The sequence below is a fragment of the Corvus hawaiiensis genome, chromosome 3 (assembly GCF_020740725.1).
Source record: "Corvus hawaiiensis isolate bCorHaw1 chromosome 3, bCorHaw1.pri.cur, whole genome shotgun sequence".
In the NCBI taxonomy this organism is placed as follows: Eukaryota; Metazoa; Chordata; class Aves; order Passeriformes; family Corvidae; genus Corvus; species Corvus hawaiiensis.
Window position 1 is genome coordinate 33,776,371 of NC_063215.1, and position 21,827 is coordinate 33,798,197.

The 21,827-nt window shown below is 38.8% G+C and overlaps 1 long non-coding RNA gene across 1 annotated transcript; it reads left to right on the top strand.

The window, feature by feature from the left end:
• The first annotated feature begins 5,530 nt into the window (after positions 1-5,530).
• Positions 5,531-12,442, top strand: LOC125324092. Its single transcript, XR_007202798.1, has 2 exons — positions 5,531-6,422; positions 6,673-12,442. It is a non-coding gene; the product is annotated as an uncharacterized LOC125324092 (long non-coding RNA).
• The last annotated feature ends 9,385 nt before the right edge of the window (positions 12,443-21,827 follow it).

Genomic DNA, 21,827 nt, shown 5'->3' on the forward strand with positions numbered 1-21,827 from the left:
TGCTGTAGTGCTCCAGGGACCTTACGTCCTGCAGGTAATGGAGAAGAACACTCTTCATCAGCTGTTCTCCCAGCCAAGTCCATAATGTTAGCTGGGCTATGCATAGCTGGACACTGATTATGCACCTTTTTTCCTAGGAGAGCACAGCATTTTAAAAGCTGTGTATTGCTCTTGGGGAGATAACCACTTGATATCTTCACCTGTCTTTTCCCCCTGTAAACTTGAGCGGTTCAGTGACAGTGTTCATTGCTGTTTCCATGAGGGAGTTCATTTTACTGCTCTGGGGACCTGGAGGATCACTTTGTCTATGCTGTAGAAAATAATGCTGTTACACTGTTGCTACAAGCTCCATATGGACCCTTATGGGAGGAAAACATTTTATTTTAAAAGAAATCTTACTTCACTCACCTTTTCCTGATGTACTTCTCATAACCCCCAGGACAGGTGCCTCCAGGTGGACACCAAATCCAAGACCTTGCCATGCTGCCTGGGTTGGGGAGGGTGACTGACCTTTCACTTTCTTTGTGCCCTTTAGGAGCTGCTGATGATTTTTGCCTCTCCATCCTATTCCATCCCATGCCACCTTTGTGAGTCCACAGATTTTTCTCACCATCCTTTTTCCCCTTCTATGGGCAGCCTAGGACTCCAGTCTGTTCTTTATCTTCCCACTTTGATGGGAGCCATTACTGTTTGTGTATTTTAGTTTGGGTGTAGGCTGTTCCTGGCTTTCTAGTTGTCCTGATTGCAAGTAGCTGTGCTGTACTAGGATGTCTGTGACCTATTCATCTGAGTGCCACCAGATGCACCAGTCTTACGGCCCTTCTGTTCCTTTGGGTGCACCTGCAGCCACACAGAGGAACATGAACAGATCATGCCAATCTTAGTATTTCTGCTACAGTTCTCTAAAATACCCAACAAAGCTCTTCAGTGACCCTTGTTCTCACTACTACTATGAAGTGCATTTCTATGAAGTGAAATGAAGGCACAGATCAAATCTTACATGTCCTCGCAATTCCTAATAATCCAGAGTATATTATTCAGTATCTGCCTTTGCAAAACAGTTCAAGTTGTTAACAATTTCAAATGAAGAATACCTCAGGAAAAACATTAAGCTTCAATGAATATATGTAGTGAGAGGAAGAAGAAAATATCTGGGTTCAATTAACTAGCTCATTTGCAACTTCTGTTACATCTTATAGTGATTCTGCAAAATAGCTTTGGTTTGATATTTTCCATTATTATTTTTGCCCAAGCAGATGAATATGGGGTTTAGAGCTGTTTCCTCTTGCCATTGTTAATTTTGAAGCAGAGAATAATGTAGTTTTCACTAAGTTTTTTTTGTTTTCAGCCAGAACTGCTAGGCATGTTTAGCTATTCAAACAGAACTCAAAGACCAGAAGCTGCAGCATGGCTCATTAGGGATTTTTTGCAAATATAATGTTAACATGAAAAGGAAAATCAGCCCAAACTTTCAAGGGTCCATCAGTTAAACAAATCAAGTAGACTCACTATCTTAGCAATAGTAAAATCTTGTTAGTAAAAAAATACTCAGATGGAGCGTTTTAGTTTAAACTGGTGTCATTCTCATACACATTTACATACTTATAGCTACTCTGATAGTATTTCTTCCTGCCATGTTCCTGTGCTGTAACAGAAAATGGCTTCTGAAATGTAATACCATACAGCCTCAGATACCATACAGAGCTGAATCTTCTCTTGACAGCACTCCGGGATGTTTGATGTTAATTTAGAATGCAGTGTCATTTCCCAGGAGTTATGGGTTAATTCTGAAAAAATTAAATGACCTTCAGATACATGTTGCATAAATGGTTCTCACTCATCCATATTCAAAGCAAGACTTTTAAAAGAGGCTCTACGTAGCTCATATCTGCAAGTATGATCTCAGGGAAAAATAATTGCATTCAAAATTGCAGTTACTTGACTAGAGGCAAAAAATTTTAAAAATTGCTTCCTCTTTAAACAAATCATCTTGTAGTTGAAATTTATTTTCAGCTTTCCAGGTGGTTATCTTTGTCAGAGTTTCAGGAAGAAAAATAATGTGTATGAACCATAGGTAGTGGATAATTGAGGCCTCCTATAAAGAGAAACTATTGTGTATGTAAACATCTCAGCAGTGCCAATATAAGTGAAAATGTAATGAAAAGCCTATTTATTTCACACCAGTCAGTCTCAGATAATTTTTTTCTGTGAACTTGTAAAGAACAATGATATTCCATTTCACACGATTTAAATACCCACTTTCTTTTTTTGTTAAAAATAATTTTTACAATACTTTAATGCACTTACAGGTACTCCTGGATAAGAGAAAACTGCCTTCAAGTTCTTTAAAATATCTAGACCACCTCAGAAAATTGCTTGAGTTTAAAACTTATTTTATAATGAGAGTAAATACACATTTTCCTTTTGAACAAGGAGTAGAAGTTAACGAATTCCTGTTTTCTGGATGAAATTAAATGCATAGTAGTACCTGTTTAGATGCACAGATCCCCCAGCTGTTTAATATGAAAACCCTTGTTTGGATGAGTGATTTTCCTCTTTCCGCTTCTGAAGACCTTGCCCCAGACTCTTTACTCCCAGAAAAATATGTGTCTCTGACATATTTTTTCCTCCAGTGCCTCTTTTTTTTCAGGAGGCAGAGCCATTGTTAAGTCCCATGTGAGAATTTATCACACTTCTAGAATAGATTTTTAGATTTTAGCCCATTTATGCTCCCCAACAGCTCTGTCTCACAGCCTGTGAGTCTCACAATGCTGAAGAGAAGGTGGAGCCTCTTGACATAGTATGTTTTGGGGGATATTTTGCTCCCATTCCCTAATTTTGTAAATGTTAAAATCATTTTCAAATGTATCCTGAATTTAGCAAACACTTTAAGGTGAAATCATAGATTAAAATTGCTTAAGCCTTCAGATTTTCCTTTTAAAGCTTTTCGCTTTATGAGAAGTCACAGTGTTCTCACTTATGAAAAAGCTCAAGGATATGGAGGTCTAGGTTATCCTAGCCTGTAAATATCAATTCCCTGCACCCAAACCAGGGTCTCAAGGGTCATAAACCACCACTCCTTTCCTTTTATGTGATCCTTTTCAGATTCTTTTCATGCTTGGAAATGCACGTGGCTTGGTACAGAGAGAGCAGTGCTACCTGCCGAGTGTTAAGGACTGGGAGGAGGTGTCAACACCTCTGGTTTTACTAAATGAAACTGTGACTGAATGAGGAAAAAATGGAGAGACAGATTCCATGTCCTTGAGGACAGAGCTGGGAACTGCCCACTGGTTTCAGTGCAGTCTGTCTGAATCAGCAGAGGTTCAGTCTCTGCCCTCTGACTGGGGTATGTACCTGGCCCTAGGAACCACGCCTGTGTGTTGGGGAAGAAAAGGGCGCTACAGACAGTTTTCTGTGTCTCCATTTGCTTGCTGTTTACTGCAAATGCACCCAAAATGAAAGAACAGGGTTGTTCAGATCAAAATCCACCTCCTTTTTTTCCTTTTTTTCCTTTTTTTCCTTTTTTCCTTTTTTCCTTTTTTTCCTTTCCTCCTTTTGTCATTTTTGTGGTTTATCTGCCGTTTACACTCCCCTCTCCTTACAAAAACAACAAATAAACCAACAAAACCAAACTCTAGTTACCTGCATTTACTTGCACCTACTGTTCTGTTTTTACTGCAAATGTGTAAAACTACCCTGTCCTGGATGGTAGTTGTAGAGACAGAGACATAGATGTTCTGATAGACCTAAACTGATCTGAATCTGTCTCTTGTGTTTCCCTAAGCGGTTTCTTACTCAGGTCCCAGTTCCCTTTCTCTAGAGCCACATGTTTTTCCTCAATTAAAGGTGTGTAGAGGACAAGGTATAAGCCCTTCACTTGGCTTTCCTCAGTACAGACACATTTCACAAGCTTTAGGAAAAATCTATTAAAAAAAAAAAATGAAAACTATTTGTAAGACTTATTCACAGGAATTAGGAGACAGTCTGAGGCTGGGACATGTAGATTATCTGTACTTGTGTCTATAAAAAGAGGGATATTAAATGTGTAGAAGAAGAGAGTTTGAGGTATATACACAGAAATGCTGGGAAGTGCAGGTGGTGAGGAGAATCTGGTGTATATTGACATGGCTTCCTAAAAACCTCTGTTTCCCTGAGCAATATGACCCTTCTGTCTTATGCTGGTCATGTTTCAGGAAGAAGTCAGAAGTTCTGCCCACAAAGTTGAAAAAAAGAAAAAGTAGGAAGGAGCCAGTGGGAAAAAATTCCCAGTAAGAATTAAGTCTGAGATTTCACATCTTCAAAGAATAAGAAAAATCCCATGGTTAGAATTCTGAAGAAGAACCCTGACAGATTAAAAAGATCAGAAATAATATTTTCATATTGTTACTTCTCTGTGTCTGTGGGTAACTAAGACATATCTTTCAATTTTAATTTTTATTTTATGATCTTGTGATATGATTATTTTCCATAAATTCACTTTGCATTGATATTTTTGCACCCTATATTTATACTTGCCATTTATAAACTTTACTTAATTAGAGTGTTTACATCATGAACCAAATTCCATATTGTCGAAGAGAAATTGAATGGCTGAAATAAGGCACAGTGAATTTTTCATTCTTCTGAAAATAAGTTTAATAACCACATTGTTAACTGTGTTGTTCAAACACTGCACAATCTGCTTAAATATTAAAGGGTTTTTTTCTGCTGACACTATTTTCCTATGGAAAATATTTTGTTAGCCTTTATTTGAGACACATTACTAGGCACTGTAATTGCTGATTTGTTCATTGATTTTCAAGCTATTGTTATTTTCACAATATATTCAATTCAGAATAGCAAGTTAGAGACAAAATAATTAAGATATCCACTTACACAGGCTACCTCTAGATATTTCTGCGTTTTCTATTGACTCTAGCTCTCTGTGTAAGTTTTACCAGGAGACCCATCACCTGTCTTGCAAATTCCTATGAACCAAAATAGCAACAGCTGTACACTGTCACTGCAGTACGAGCCATCCTGAGAGGAACAATGCACAAGGGGAGAAATAAGGCAAGGAATATTGACTTCCATCTGACAAGAGTCAAGCAAAGACCATTTCCATGAAGTGTTGTAACTATATTTTTGATCACCTCCCTGTGGTTTGAGTATAATGGTCCTTGGAAACCCTAGGCTATGCTAGATTTAGGATCCTAGCTCTAAAGAGACGACAGAGAATATATAACATTATACTTGCTAGTGGCTCAGAGTCTGCATTGTAGGTTCCATTTTTCAGTCCCTGATGGGATTGTACCTTGTACTTTTAGGAGGTATCAATTTTGCAAAGGCTTTACCCTTTTTTCATCATAAATACTCCTGCTTGGATAGAAATTTCAGAGTGCTGAAGCATCAGTTTTTAGTTTCTATGAAGAAATTGTGTGTACAGCCCTAGACCCTGCTCACTGCAGTATTTATTTGATTTATGTGACAATGAGGTTTGCAAAACCTCTGTTGTTTTCTAGTCCATGGATTGTGAGAACTGTCTTTCAGAATTGGATCGAACAGTGCTAATGCTGTCCATAAACAACCCAAAACAACACTCTGAGGAGTGTAAATAAACCTGGAGCTCATTAATCCCATCAACTGCTGCAATATTGTCATTGAGAGACTGCTGTATTTAGCAATCCAGGTGAAGTCATCTCAGTACTCCAGGAATTTTGCCTGAGGCACAGCTACAAATATCCTGCACAAGATTTACTACACAATTATACAGTACCAGGCTCTAAGAGGAAAAGTACTCCTGGTTACAATAGGATCATTTAGGATGGTGGATGGAGCAGAAATTTTGGAAGAGATGGCATGAAATTCATGTTCTCTCAATGACAGTACTGTCTTAAGTTCCCTTGTGCATCAATGAAAGGAATTTTTGGACAGAAAGAATAGTCTACAATGTTTTGATTTGTTCATAGGCAGAAGACACAGGTAGTATCAAAACTTTCTGCACATGCAGTTTAGAGGTTTCTATACCAGTGCATGTGGGACACTCAGGGTTTTCCCAGTTCCCAAGGACTGAACACTTTTTTTTCCGTAATTACAGGAAAAATTACTTGTGTTTTAAAAAATCCCTCACTGAGAATAAAAGAATGCCTAAGTGCTCAGTGAGATTGGAAGTTTGAAATTCAGAAGGGCTTTATGCATTCTGCAGCTTTTCCCTGCCAATGCTTGTGACTTGGGCTAAGGAATTTCTAGCCTCAGAAATGCAGATGTCATTTCCTTGTTTGCAGGAAATTCAGGGCTTTTTCTTTATCTTTTCTCTTTCATTGCTTTAGACATTACAGGAAGCTGGCACAAAGTGTGATCACAATAACAGGTATAGATTGTGTCAGGACAAAGATCCACGCCATTCACGACTCTGCCTTTTGGAAGTTGCCTGGGAAACAAATGTAAGCACCACAGGTTGCCTCAGTCCTTGTAGTAACCTGTGATTAGTGACTTCACCCTTGCATGCAAGAACATGTAAAGACCACAGACAATGCAGGGGGAGAGCAAAACACTTGCAGAAAGACTCTGCATTGGGTTTCTTTGCATAATTTGGAAAAAATTTCCTCTTTACCTGACATTTTGATTAGAATCATCAGTTTACAGCTACTTCTTACTCGTGACAAATACTTGGATTGAAATTTTCTCTTCTAGGTTCCTGCCTAGGACAGAGGGAAGGAAGACCTCCTGTGACCTGCTGGGGACACTCTTCCTAATGCAAGACGGAATCTTCCTGAATGAAGATAGTGATTGGACATACCTTCCCTTTAGCTTTCTCTTCTCCAGACTAATCAAATGCAGTTACCTCAGCCTCTCTTAACATATCATGCTCCCCAGTCCCTAATAATTTTAGTAGCCTTTTACTGGCCTCACCCTGTTTGCCAGTTTCCCTCTTGTTCTGGAGGGCCCAAGTGGGGATACAATATTCCAGGTGTGTCTTCACAAAGGCTGAATAGAGAGAAGTTACATTTTCCCGTGGTGTCATGGTTAAAGTGGTTTTTTTCTGGAGTATTTACTGTCCATTCCTGTAAACACAGTTCCCAAGAGTACCAGGACTCAAGAACATAGCCCATTTAACAATCTTATGGTCTTAAGTCATTGTGGTCTCATTTGCGGAAGTTTTGGTAACTCCTTGAAACAGCTGAAATCAGGTGACTTACTTTGAACAAAGGAGATTTTATTTATTGAGGTTTCCAAAAAATGATATTAAAATGAGCCCAGCTTATTGCAATAATACCCACAGCTAGAAGATATATTGTTATTTTTAAAATTATTTGTGCCTTGTTTCTTTCTGATCTTTCTGCTGGGTTGTGCTCATGCCAGAGATTGCTAAGAAGCCTGACTACAGTTTTTGAAACCCTCAGACAATGAAACAAGCAACATAGAAAAGCTCATGAGGAATATAATAACTGCCTTGAGAGAAAGGTTTGAATACTGTAGTAATACATAGTAAGAAGACACTGCAAAATATGGAAATTCTGTGTATGAAGTAAAAACAAATCATGTCTTGTGCTGAAGTGGGAAGGGGTCCCCCGTGAAGAAAATGTAACCTTGAATTTATTGTCTATATCAGAATACATAGCTATCTTGATATTTTCTATCCATTGAACACTTCTCAGCCTTTATAACATTCTTTTAAGAATATTTTTTTCTTTTAACTTAATAATAAAAGAAGCTTGTTGAGCTAAAGAATTAGGTTGTACCTAAAGGTCAACTAATATACACTAATAAAACTGTGCAGAATATTAAATACTCCTTTTTATTTATCATCTGTTATTCATGGTATTTCTCAGAACCTGCACTGAATTAGTGATAGTGAAATATCCTTGCAGGATAGCTACTCAAAGGAGAATAAAATATATCATGGTACAACTGGAGTTGGAAAAAATCAACCAAAGGCTAGAGTATTCTAAGTATTTAATGAAATATAATTCTAAGTGAAAAATCTGAGTTGTCAGTACTGCTACTAAGCTGTTCTTTTGGGCTCTGAATGTGCCTGAAATCTCAGGTGAAAACATAATTGCCTCAGGTCTGTCTCAACGCACACAGAAGCACTACTGTTCAGCTGGTGTTGGCTGTGGCTTGACATCCAGCTTATGCACACCCTTAAAGGGCTGTGGAAACCAGCTACTTCCCCGAGCCATGTGTTTAGCTCTGGCTGGTGTTTCCTATCTACCCAAAGACACCACAAAGGGAGACACACTGGGAAAACACAAGATGCCTTACAGTCCCCTTTTGCCCAGGAGTCTATTTTGCCAAGAACTGTTACTCATGACAGAGAGAGAAGTTCTAGACCCTTCCCTCCCTATCCAGCTCCTCTGTGGACTGGACATTCAACTCCTACGCCTAAAAAATTGTTAGTTGGAGCAGGAACTACAACTGTATGTTCTCAGATTAGTTCGATGCTACCAGCCAATAGCACATCCTGGGGTGTGGGGCTGGTCTCGGATCCACAGCTGTGCTTTATGCATGAAAGAAGTACAGGCCAGACAGGAGAAAATAAGCCCAAATACTATGGACTAGCTACTCTATTCATGAAATGGATAGATCTTTTAAAGTAAATTGCTCAGATACCAGGTTCCTGCCTGTCTGTACTCTGTCTGAACACGTGAAACCAGACTTAAGTCCCTATTTACTAATACCTTATTCTGCTACTTCAGTGTAGTAAACACTGAGGAGTAACACCATAATAAACTTCAGAATTTTAATATTTATTAGTCTGAAACAATTAGAACATGAGAGATGTCTCATTAATTTTTGGTTTCCTCAGTCGTTTAAGGCAAAACTAGGTGGCATGATACCTTTGGATGTTATCTTGTCCTTCTCCTTCCCCAGGGTTTCTCATGCCTTTATTATTCTTGACTGGTGTTTTTCTAACCTATTATTCTTAAAAACTTTCAGAACTGTCTATCTCATTACCCCTCCAAGCCTACTCCTATGCTTTATTTTCTATCCTATGAGATTTTCCTCATAATGCTTCAATTTAAGCTCCTTACTTCATACCATATCCACTCAAAGGCATGAGGAACTGATCACTATTTTGGTTGTTATGATTTGACATATGGTCTCTAAGTTCTTTTGCTCTAGACTAAGCAACTGGAAATTATCTGGTCTTTCTCTACAAGATCCATTTTATTACTTTGAACTCTCTACACTTGATCCACTTTTTTTTCTTTTGAGCATATTTATTATTGCTGGAGACACTACTCATTAGAGGCTGAGGCAAGAAAAACACCCAGAGAACAGCCTGCTGTATTTGGTAGATTATATTCTTGTGTGTACATATATGGATCAGTACGTGTGTGTGTGTGTGCATATTCTAGCAGAGCGCTTGTCTTTTTTCCTAACAGCATGACTAGATTCATTAATATTCAACTTAGAATCAAACCTTCCTTTCAGACTTAAATACTTTTCTTCAGAACTACTAACCAGCCCTCTGCACATCCAGCCTACCTATCTACGCTATAACATCTTTCACGTGTCTTTATTGACTGTGTGCTATTTCTTAAGTTCACACAATCATCCTAAATTCTAACCCTGTTTTTCCCTGATCTTTCATCCCCCACCTCCAGTTAGATGCCATCTGAAAAATTCATAGGTATATTCTGCTGTAAAAGTCCTTAACAGAAACATTGAGTAGTAGCCATCTCAAGAGAGGCCTCTTCAAAATTCGACTGGCACCTCTTCCATTTTGACACCAACCATTAATAAATACTTTTAGTGGTTACCAAATGCTCAAGATTTATACTCTTTCATAAAAATCTCTGTCTGACAGTTTTTTCTCCTAACTTGTTTTCAAGAATATCATATAAAAGTGTCAAACCTTTCTAAAATGAGGATATGACCTATACTGCTCCTGCTTCTTTTCTCTCATGGAACACTTAAATCAAATTTACAAACTCTAAACTGGCTGCCCTTATCATCATCCAGGTGTCTGTAAATTAACATTTGAGTATTTATTACTGTATTTTTTTCCTGAAACTTCATCCTTGCTAGTGTCTAACTCCCAGCATTTCCTTTATTCTTTCTTTAAAATTTGCAATATGTTTGCCAGTTTGCAGTCTTTTGGACCACATCTGTTCTCCATGAACTCTGAAAATCGTTGGTGGTTTTTGTTTGAGATTGTTTTGGTCAGTTCTCTAAATGCTTTACAATGAGGCTCATCAGTCTTAGTCAATTTTGAAGTCTATACCTTAGGTAGAATCAGAGGTGTGCAAGGAAAAGACAAGAGACAACAGGTCCTTAGACATAAGGAAAAAAATTCACAGCAAGAGTTCCCGCAAGGACTTGAACAGGTTTCTCAGTGAGGTTGTGGAGTTTCTATCTCGATAACCTGGGAAAATGTTGAAGCTGGCCCTGTTTTGAAAGGGGTTGGGACTAGATCACCATAGAGGTCTCTGCAGTGTACATGATTCTAGTACTCTGTATTGATTTTATCACTCCCTTTTTCCTCTGAAGTTCAAGGTTAGACTGATTTTTGTCTCTGATGAGTGGACATGATCAAGCCAGATAATCATAACAAAATAATGGTTTAGTAACAACTGAACTCTCATCATTTTCTCTCATCCTCCCTTCTACTCAATGACAGCACCAGTACCCAGTCCCTTGGTGTCATTTGTCATTGCTCATCAGCTGGGTTCCCAGCTGTTCTGGGAATAAAATAAGTAGGTCATGTGAATGACAAATATTTGTAAATTGCATCAGCGTGGTTATAAGATGGTGTTTCATGTTTCTAAGACTTGCTCTTAGAAATTGCTTTTATTGTTTTTCATACCCATCTCATGCTTCTTTTAATTAGTTTCCAGTAAAATGTTATCATGTATGGCAAGGAAAAGGCTTTTGTGTGTGTGTGTGTTTAATGTCTTAGTGTGCTTTATCATAGACCTAGGCAAACAATAATTAGTATTACTCAATTAAACAGATAAGCCAAAGGACTCTCCTTCATCTGTATAAGGTCATCCATCTAAAAGCACATTTTCCTTTAGGAGATGTGCTGGGAGGTCAGCCCACACTGTGCCATGAAGGGATTCATCACTTACACTCTAAGTAAAACCAAATTATTACTTTCTCCTTTTTGGTGCACTTAGTCATGGCACAAAGAAGGCCTGTTAACTGCTGAGTTTCACACCTATTTAAGAGTCTTAAAGCTTAACTGGGATTACAGTATTTTCTGCCACTTTGATTTCTTTGAGCTGGTCTCCGCATTTTTGCTGCAGTCATTTCCTAGGAAAGAACACATGTTTTTGTTCATCTCTCCACTTGAGCCCTTACCTTTCCATGTACAAAGCCTGCAGCTGGTCTGCCTGCCAGATAGCTCTTCCTTCTGTGAGAGCTGCTGTGTGCCTTGCTGTAAATATAACCAGCATGGCCAGCATGATCATTGCTTTATAAACCATTTGGCACAGCCCTCGGGGTACTGCACGTGTCCTTTATGATACTAAGCACACAGAGGAAGCTACAAAATAATGTATCTGATTATTTATTCTGGAAAGTAATTTCTGCTGAATGAGAGAACAGCAATGACTAATATGTTGTGCCAGCTCTTGGCAGACTGACCAGCCCAGCAAACTGACCAGCCTGCAAAATCCCTTTGTTTGTCATCATCCACCAAGCAGAGATGCCTTTCAAAACCTCTTTTTGAGCTCTTTATAAGTCCATCTATTTTCATTCTCCCTTTATATTTTCTCCCTTAACATCTTTCTTTATTTGCCAAGAGCAAAACCATTTTTTTCCCAGCTGTACCTCTATCAAAATGGGAAGTTAGAGTGTACTATTTTGGGGTGGAATGTTGACACCTCTTTTTCTCCACTGAGTCTTAAGATTTATTTTTATTTTGTTAATAAATCCAGAGTGTTTACATATCTGAGAATTTGACTGACGTTATACATTAACATGAAAGGACTTAACTTTCTGATTTACAACACTTTTCACTTGCTTCTCTAGAATATGGTAATTCAAGTTTTGATACAAACATTGTTTATGATTGTATATATTGTACTTGCTATGAAGCATATTAGCTTGTAAATCCTTGTAAGCAGCTAGCTTGTCTAATGTCTTATCAGCAGTTCACTCGAGTGATTCACATCCGTTCAAATGTCTGACTTCTTTTTTTTCAAATTGTTAGGCTTCCTGAATCATTATCATATTCTTTTCAGCATTCCTACACTCTGCCATGCTTGAAGAATGACACTTTGCTATACGAACATGACTGACAATTGTTTCAGTGAAAGCAAGTTTAAAAAAACTCTAATACCTTAAAAAAGGAACTCCTTTTAGAAGTTAACCTTGTGCAGGTATTTCTGAGTTAGATCACACATATATTTCCTAACTTATTATCCTAGTTCAAACTTCTCAAACTCCCTTTTACTCTTTTCATGAAACAGATAGTAACAATTTCACAGAATAAATAAACTTTCTATCTCTATTTTGACGTAGTGGCATATATTAATTTGCAGATGCTAATTTCACATAGGCATGAGCAATCAAAGTATTAAAAGAGGTCACTGTCAGTGCACTAAAGCAGATGTCCTTACACCCCCTTTGTTGATTGTGGTTTCACAAATAGCTCAATGTCTTGCTACTCACACATATGCAAAGAAAAATAGGGGTTTTTTGCATTCTTTAGGGAAAATTCAAGAAACAGGGAGCAGAGGCAAAGGATACCACTGATGTATCCTAATGAAGCGCTGTCTTTGGCACTCACTAATAATTGTCAGCAGCTGGGAACTCTGAGCAGTATGTTGCTGTGAGATGGTGGACCCCTAGAATCACTGTGATACACTGTGTCCTCCAAGGCATCATAACAAATGCAATATCAGAAAAAAATATTGGAAATAAATACTGAAAAAAGGTGGTTCACTAGAGAGATCGTTAAAAGACTTTCAGTGGTGTATAAAGGCACAATCTGGAAAAGCAATTTATTATCATGTGCATTTGGTAGCCTGGCACATATGCCCTTAAGTGACAGGTTTGGTTAGTTCCTGTAGAAATTATTCTGATTATTATTGTTTTTATAACACCTCTTCCAGTGGTTAGTTGAAAGTGCTGTCCACAGGCTATCCATTCTACTAAGGTTTCAAATTCATTATGGTCATTTTTCAGAACAAGGAAATCCATTTTCTATTACCCAGAAGATGTTAGCTTCATGTGTTTCTGAAAGAGCACAATTGTGGTGGTTGCTGATGGTGAGTGAGTAATTGACCAGAGAAACTTTTTGTATCCACTTTGGCATGATAAAAAGCTAGCGCTGTTCAAAGGAAACATTATAAGCTTTTTCTTTGTACAGAGAACTCGTTCTTTGTCCAGGTAGTAAGTGCAAATAATTACATGCCATTTAGTTGAATAAAAAGATAGATGACAGAAAATAGAAGAAAACTATAGCAAAGAGAAGAAAAAAAAAAATTGCTATGTAAAACTTATAAATCATTTTTACCTCCAGAGAGTCCTTGAGATAAGAGGTACTAGTTTGCTTAGCTACTTTAAAGAGAAACTGATCTTAGAATTAGTACCACATCCTTACAAATTAAAAGTAAACACCTTTTTTACATCCACTGAGACCTCCCTGGTTTGAGCTGTCATGGCTTGAACTCTTCTGATGCCATGGGATGAGCTTTGTCCCAGAGCAGGGTTAGCACAGCCCTGCCAATAGGCTCTGGGGGAGTGGGTATTGGGGTAAAATATCCACAGGCACGGAAATCAAATTGGTGCTCAGTAAATCTCCACATGCAATGCCTCAGCACCCGTGTCTGGAGCTCAGTTACCTGTTTAATTTCTGGCGCTCTTGTCTTTCTACTCCCTCCAGTCTGATAGAGATGGCAGAGGTCACATTTCAGATTAACGTATGTCCCCCACAGTGATTTTTTCAAGTTAATCTTGTTATGCTTATTTTTTGACAGTCAAAAGAGAGGAAGGAGCATGGGGCACCATGACATGAATAGCATTTCTAGCAACCAGAAGTAGGGCAGACATAAAGTTGTCAAAGGAAAGCAAATCCCACAGGCTCAGCCTGTTCATACAGTGAAATGGGTTTTCTTGCAGTTTGTTTTGTAATTCATGACTCAGTTTCCTAAGTTGGGAATACTGTTCTGCTCCCTTGCTTAGTAAGTGAGAATAACAAAACACAAAGGAGCTACTCTACTGCAACGTAAATTTGGATTCTCTAATTTGTAGCAAAACATAGTGCTGTCATTTAATATTGAATAAATGCTGAAGTCCAAAGACATCACAATCAGAGAATAATACATTTTTGCAAGGCTGAGTATATCAATGGCTACATAGAAAGAAGCACTGAGGGAATTTAAGTACCATTGAGGAAGATTTTGATAACACATTAAGCATGAAGGACAATACAACGGGAAAGAAGACTGCAAATGAAGGTTCCGAAGTGTAAGACGAGAAGAAAAGAATAACGACACCCCAAACTGTCACTGAATATCATACTAACAGTCTGATTTCAGTCTTCTTTTAGACAGGAGAGCTCAAAAATATAGAATTTAATAAAAGCTAATTGGCATAGATCCATTACTGGAAGCCCAAACTTCAGAAATTTGCTTGAATATTTTTGTGTATATTACAATAGGTGTGAAAGTCATATCCATAATTCAGGAAGTATTCTAAGCCATACTGCAGGATATATTATTCTGCAGAATATGAGGCAAGGTGCCCAGAGCAGCTATCCGGTGAGGGCAAAAAGCCCTGAGTCAGGAACAGATGTCCCCAGTGGTACAGGACACAGGCACACTTCTCTGCAGGAGGTAAAGGGAGGATTTGTGTGCTACAGCATGTCCTGCCACGAGAAAGGATAACTTGAGAGGATGGCCTAGATCCTCTTCCTATCAATCAAGACAATCCCTCCTGATCACATCTAGCAACACAGGATTTCATCAGTCTTTTCATTAAGATACCATGGGGTAGATTTAGTCTGCTGAGATACCTACCTCGGAGCTGTAGGTTTGGTTTTCTGGGGAAGCACTCTTGCTTCAGCTGAATGCTGCTTCCTTATCTGTCAGTGAAATGTGGCTAACTGTTCTGAAGTCCTCCAGGGGGATATTTATTCTCCTGGTTCTGGTCAGAGTTATGAAAAGATGAAGCTTCCATTCATGGGTTTTATTTGCAACACTCATTGCCTTGCTTCAGTAATTTAATTCCTCTTTGCCTCACCCATCCTATGCAGAATAAGAGAAAATATGCCTTCAATCCCTTCTGGGGGCTTTTATCCATTTATATGCCAATGACTATACTGCTACCAAGCATTTTTGGTTTTGAAAGGCCACAATGGTCGTTAAGAAAGCTCAGTGCTATTGGAGTGCCAATAGATATTCGTCGAAGAGTTGTGCTGTGTTTATTATGGGTCATGTGCAAGCCAAGCTCTTTATATGCTTGAGTAAAGGAGAAATATTTTGCCTTTTTTTGCTGTTAGGATTTCTTTCACTGTCTGATCCTCTGAACAGTTTCAAAGTGATTGTCTTTGCCAAAATTTTAGCAACATTAAACACTTACTAGATATCCGCCTCCTGTTTTGACAACTCATATGATACATATCATTCTATGCTCATTAGTCAAGGTCATGCTTATGCAGATAGTAAAAACTGATAACAGATCCTCTGAGAGATTTTCCTTATTCAAATGCATGATAGACATAAGAACAATGCTTTTTTTTCACTTTTAATTTTCTTCATAATATGTTCAATTTGAAAACCATCTGGAACTAAGTTTTAAATCAGACACACTTTGGTTTTTCATGCAATTGCTAGGATGATGTAAGCATTCACATTACACACGATAAATTAACTGTAACCAACTGTTTTGTGTCTTTCCTCCCCAGTGAAAATAGAAAATTCTTGGGGTTTAGCTGTCTGTCACAGTGAATTAAAAGCACAGATTAGCATATTTGAGGAGACTGTCTCTGATAAAAATGATGGGAAAACTCTGTCTATGAACTGCTGGACAATAAAAAAGTTGTGCATCATTCAGAAATAAGGGTAAAAATATGGAAAATTCAAACACTAGTATCAGGAGAAGTTTTGATGCTCGAAGCTGGATCTATAGCCTCCTCTGTATCGTGCGTAGTAAAATAAGTAATTTCTTTTGAGATAGTGGTGGTATTTACACATGCAGTTTTTTGCCCTGAGTCCCAAACATATCTTCTTGTTCAAAGAAAGCAGGCATCTTCTTTTTGATGTTCTATTATTGATATCTGGTTTTGTCATCTATTATAATGCTTCCTTTGGATGAAGATACCATATTCTCTTAAAGAAAGGGAAAAATGATCTTAAGACGTAAGAGAAAGACCTTGTACAGGGTTCAGAGAGAAATAGCATATTACTCATTCAGTTGTCATTCTTATTTACCATGTTACAGCTGTCACTGTTTGTAAATGGTGATGCTATCTCATTATTTTCCATCCTGCCTGCAATTAACCTCTTATTTGAGTGTGGTGAAACATGCAGTAACAGCATATAACATTTCAAACATATTTCAAAGTGCATCTTTGTCACTTGAGTCACTCATGAGGAAAACAAATGCTTCCTTACTGATTTGCATGCATGCTGGTCATAAATAATTCTTATCCTTAACATAATGCGTTAGAAAAAAATAATAAACTTCATTAATGGGTTATATGTTTGTCATCATTGTCAGAATTTTAATAACTCCTGAATCTTGAGCATAAGTAATGCAAGCAGTAGCAAATGGATTGAGAGCTCTAGGGAGATCATCTTTTCTCTGGAGCTGTCTTTGACAAAGACTGGCCAGATGCTAGTCCCGAAATGTAGTCACTGTGCTGTTACCCTTAGGAGAACTTCCAGTACCCAAATTTACTAGGGCATCTGGTATGCAATAAATGCAGAATTGTTACTTATTTATATTTTCACCCTCACATAAACTGTGTGGTAGCACACCTGCTTTAACATTTATATCCTGTTTAAAAGTTAGCCTTAGGGACCTAAGCATAGCACCTTACCCTCCCTCTGTAGCCAAATACAAACCTGCTTCAGAAGGCAAATCCACTCATCCTCAGATGGTGGTTATGATAGGTGAGACAAACTTTCACTGGAGTTGCCTGTTCTCCCTAAGAGCAAAGCTGGGAGTGAAGAGCTTCAACTGGGGCAAGGAACTTCTGACCTCTGGCATTGATTGGGCTTTGCCTGCTGATTTTCTCCCTTTTCTTCTGTGAGACAGCTGTTCTAAGCTAATCATCTGGTTTCCCACCTACAGACAGCAGAGAGCAGAGACTCTCCCGGGGATGATTCATCCTCTCCAAAGATAAGTATCTGACACAGGTGGGTGTTAGTCAAAGTAGAAAATGTACTGTAAATTCATTTCTGCTGGTATTGTTCACTACTTAAGCAGTCTCTCGGGAGGAAAGCTTCTTATATGATTCTCGCTTCAGGGAAGAGGGTACCCGACCCACCGAACTGCTGGAGGATGAGATCTCCTGGATGTTAGTCTGAGCACTGTTTCCCTGCATAAATGAGGGATGTGCAGGAGGAGAAAAAGGCCCTTGGGAAAGGCATGAGCAATGAAAACTATTTTGGGACATGTAAGAGGGTATGTGTGAGAGGCAGTGATTACAGAAACAAATAGAAAGGGATTTTTAGGAGAAGAATGGTACGGGAAGTCAAATAAAGTAAAGATTAAAGAGCACAAAAGATGTGGGGAAAAAAATTAATAAAAATGGCATCAGAAATGGATGGTAAATACATGATGAAACTGGTATGGAAAAAGATGCCTCAGAGCTGGAGATTTTGAAGAAGTTATTTACAAAATGAAAAAGTAAGCTGTTGTCAGCTAAATAAAATGAATGCTATTTTATTACTTCCATTAGGATAAGTTTCTGACAGAGGCAGGTAAATTGTTTGGGAAATATGCTGGTTTGATATTCCCAGACCAGGCAATTATAAAGAGGTGAGTTCCATATTGCCTGAATTTGAAGTTCAAGTGTTTGGATAATGTGTTCAAATACATGGTGTGATTTTTGGGGTTGTCATGTGCAGAGTCAGAAGTTGGACTCAATGATCCTTGAGGGTCCCTTCCAGCCCAGGATATTCCTTGGTTCTATAATTTACCTGTGTTTACTCTATGAAGCTCACCACTGGGTTCTGAGTATATTTAGGGATTTTTCAAGTTGGTTATAAACGCCAGTTCTCTAAATAGTATGTGTTAGGAGTGTGAATGTAAAATGAATGTAAGGAAAATTGATACAAAATGCTTAAAAGTAACCTAAAAAATCAAATATTTTGTCAGGAAGGCTGAGGTCCCTAGGAAAGTGAAAACAAAATTTGGATGAGTCCAATATACTAATTCAAAAGTTAGAAATCAATTAAAGGGGAAATAGTAAAGATCCGACTTTTGGAATTATTATCGTTTAAAAAATCCTTTTCCCTTTCTGAGGTCCTTCTTGGGTTGTTCTACCTTCAGAGTGATGGTCTTTCTCTCAAACATATATGTTTTTGAAAATTGTTCAATGTGTCCTAATACTGAAAAAGCTGCTAGTAAAGCAGTAAATAAGAAAACAGTCCAGTGCTTAATTTCTAGATCCAAATGACAGTGTGCAACTTATCCTGACTGCATCAAATGGGGTATTTCAGACATTCAGCAGCATGCCAGTACAGCAGTACCTACACACAGACAACACAGTGATTTATTTTATTTGAAACAGAATGAACAGATAAGACTATACAAAAATGTGGCTTCAGAAAAGACACATTTTGAAACTGAAAATTACTTTTAATGTCACACATTTAAACAATTTTGTCTTTATAGTGAGAGCACTGTTTTGCCCTTTTCCTTTCCCTCTTTCTTTCTCCAACTATAAAACTTGCCAGCTGAAGAATGTCTGAATGTCTGATGAAAAAAAGGCTTTGGAAGTTAGAACTGGAAGCAGGCTGTTTATCCAGCTAGACATTCCATTTAAATAAGCAAATATGTGGTCATCCATCACATTATATGGTTGGGGCACTGAATATGGCCATAATTCTGGGTTTCTCTCCAAGTACTCCAGGGCAAAGGAGGGGACCATTGTTAGGATCCTTTGTTTTGCTGTTCTTGTAATGGTTTTCCCATATCAGTGGTGGGGGGAAAAGAACCCCAGCTGTTCCCACTGGGAAATTTCTTCTCACATTCACAAAGCACTTTTATTTCATGTCGTAAGTATATGGAAATAATATGAAAGGACCCATGTACTCTCCATCTCCAGACTAGGAAACTGCTTCTGTTTTACTCAGTTCTTCTAATAGTAGGAAAGTTACTCCTCTAAGGTTCACTCGTGATGGAAAGGAGACTTACCAGTTTCTCAATTTTTGTGCATCTATTATGGTTACACAAACATGTCCCTAGAAAGAAAACTGGAAAGCAGGGCAGGGGTGGTTCTTACAGAAAAGAGAAAATCAACCTCTCCACTTCCAGCAGCATAAGGAAGAAGCAGGAAAAAAGGTTCAAGTATTGACAAGTACCTTACTGATTTATTTCTTTTGATCAGAATGGCAGACCTGGTTTGCAGGTTTTGCCTGAATGTTTTATCTGTAACATGATGATGCTCCAGGTGGGATTTAATTCAGGACTATAGCATCAGAACTGAGATGATCAGATGCTGTGTCTACAAGCTGCTCTGACAGTCAGTGGGAATTTGGTCAGTCTAGGGAAAGGTTCAACTGGCCGGCCATTTGCTTTGGTTCTAGCAGAAGCACTTTTCTACTGGGTGGATCTCCATTCACTAAAGTGGGAGTTCAGCTCCCTAATGTGCTTGTAAACACCAAGATGTGGAATTGGATGTGTTAATTTTGAACTGAATCTTACTCTTCTAGGCTGTGCTATCCTGCTCATGTTGACAGTAAACCTAATTGTTTTTTCCCTTCCCTCATTCTTGTTCTTTGTTTCCATAAGGATTTGCTTTCTTGGACAGTAATGAGTATTTGGCCACAGCAATGTGGATTCACAGTGCACCATTTGTGATGTATTAACACCAAGTGGACAGTGAATTCTACTTCAGTGTAAAGATGGGATAAGCTGTGGTTCATTAAGACACATGAATGTATCACTTACAAGTAAGATATATCAGGAATATACACTGGCAGTCACTTCACCTGATTTAAGATCATTGCTTTTCCTAGCTCTAAAGACCTAAATAAGGCTCTTCTAAAACAGATGTCTTAAATGCGCAGGGAGAGAAATTACTCCAGTTCTCCAAAGAAAGACCCTGCTGTATTTAGGTCCTTCTAGTGTACAGGACTCAACTGTGTGGCTGCAGTCCAGAGTATTCACTCAAGGTGTTTGGACAGACAGAAAATTCTACCTGTGCTGCACCTACCGTGTAAACTACAGCACGGAGCTGTGTTGTAACTTAGACTGAAATAATTATTCCCAGGCTGTTTATTCTTACCTGTTAACGTTGTTCTTGACACAGCAAGAATGCAGGCCTGATTGTGGTCCTTGGATGCAATTATGATACAAACAAAACCCAACATTTTGACAATTAGGAGGTGAATGGAGTAGAGACTCTTTTGAGTTCTTTTATGCCAGAAATAAAACTTCATTCTTCTCTTGGTATTAGAAGTAAATCCCCTAAAGTTCCTGAATGTCTCTAAGCCACTTTTAAGTATGCCTTAGCTATTGGTATTTGCTAGCACTGTTCAAAAGTCTGAGAAAGAGCCTCCTTAAGCTGTATATCAGAAATGCCAAATGGTCAGCATAAAACTACATCAATGTTTTGTCAAAATGCTGAGAAAACTGGAAAGTCCTTATCTTTTTGTTCCAAGCTGACAGCTGAGTTTTATTCTTACTGAAAAGGAATATGAGCACAGTCTGTTTCAGAGCAGAAATCTGAGCATTAGAAGTCTAGCCATGACTCTGGACTAAAGTTGATCCATGAACCAAGAGAGGCTTCAAGAATAATACTGGTTTCCTTCTTTGAATTAGGTCAGAGAATCATAGAATGTTTTTGTTGGAAGGGACCTTAAAGATCTTCTTATTTCAATCCACTTGCCATGGACAGGGATGCCATTACCCTCACTACAATGTCACCTGTCCCTGCCCTCCTTCTCATTAATCCTGACTTGTAAACTCTTGATTGGCTCCTCGTCCAACTCCAGGTGAAGCTCCATGCTGGTCACTGGCATAGAGAGTGACACCCCCTCCTTTTCCTCCTCCTCCTCCTTTCATCAGTCTTCATTGGGAATGCTTTGTACTGTTCATATTACACCTCTGGCAAAAAAAAAAATCCTCTATTTTAACATTATAAATCACTTCTAAGAAAGTACTTAACTGAAAGTTGAGGTCCTTTTTCTGCACATCTGTCTTGGTTTGAAAGACAGGTGTCTGCCAAGGAAGGCAGGAGCCTCCCTTGGAATGGCAGATGCGACCCCCTTCCCTCCGAGTTATTATAATTTTGAAATCAAGGGGCTCTTAGGCAAAGATGTGGGAAATAGGAATAACAGTTCTTTACTATTATATATCTATATGTGTATAACCAGTCAAACAAAACAGCAGTAACTCTGGCAGTAACAACAAACAATCACAAACCCAGTGCCAGCCTTCTCGGCTGTCGGGCCCTTTCCCCTCGGGTGCAGTTCCGCTCGCAGCCGGCAGGGGCGCTGGCGGCTCCCGGTGAGCAGGGCAGGTGCGATGGTTCCCCCGCGGCTGCAGGGGGCGCTCCGGAGCGAGCTCGGGGAGCACGCGGCACCGGTGCCCTGGGATCCCGGGAAGGATGGAACAAAGGCTTCACAAACCGCTGGGCAGCCGATCCTGGTGTCCGGCCGGACCGTCTGGAACAGCAGGCTGTAATGGCAGGCTGGAACGGCAGGCTGGAACTGCAG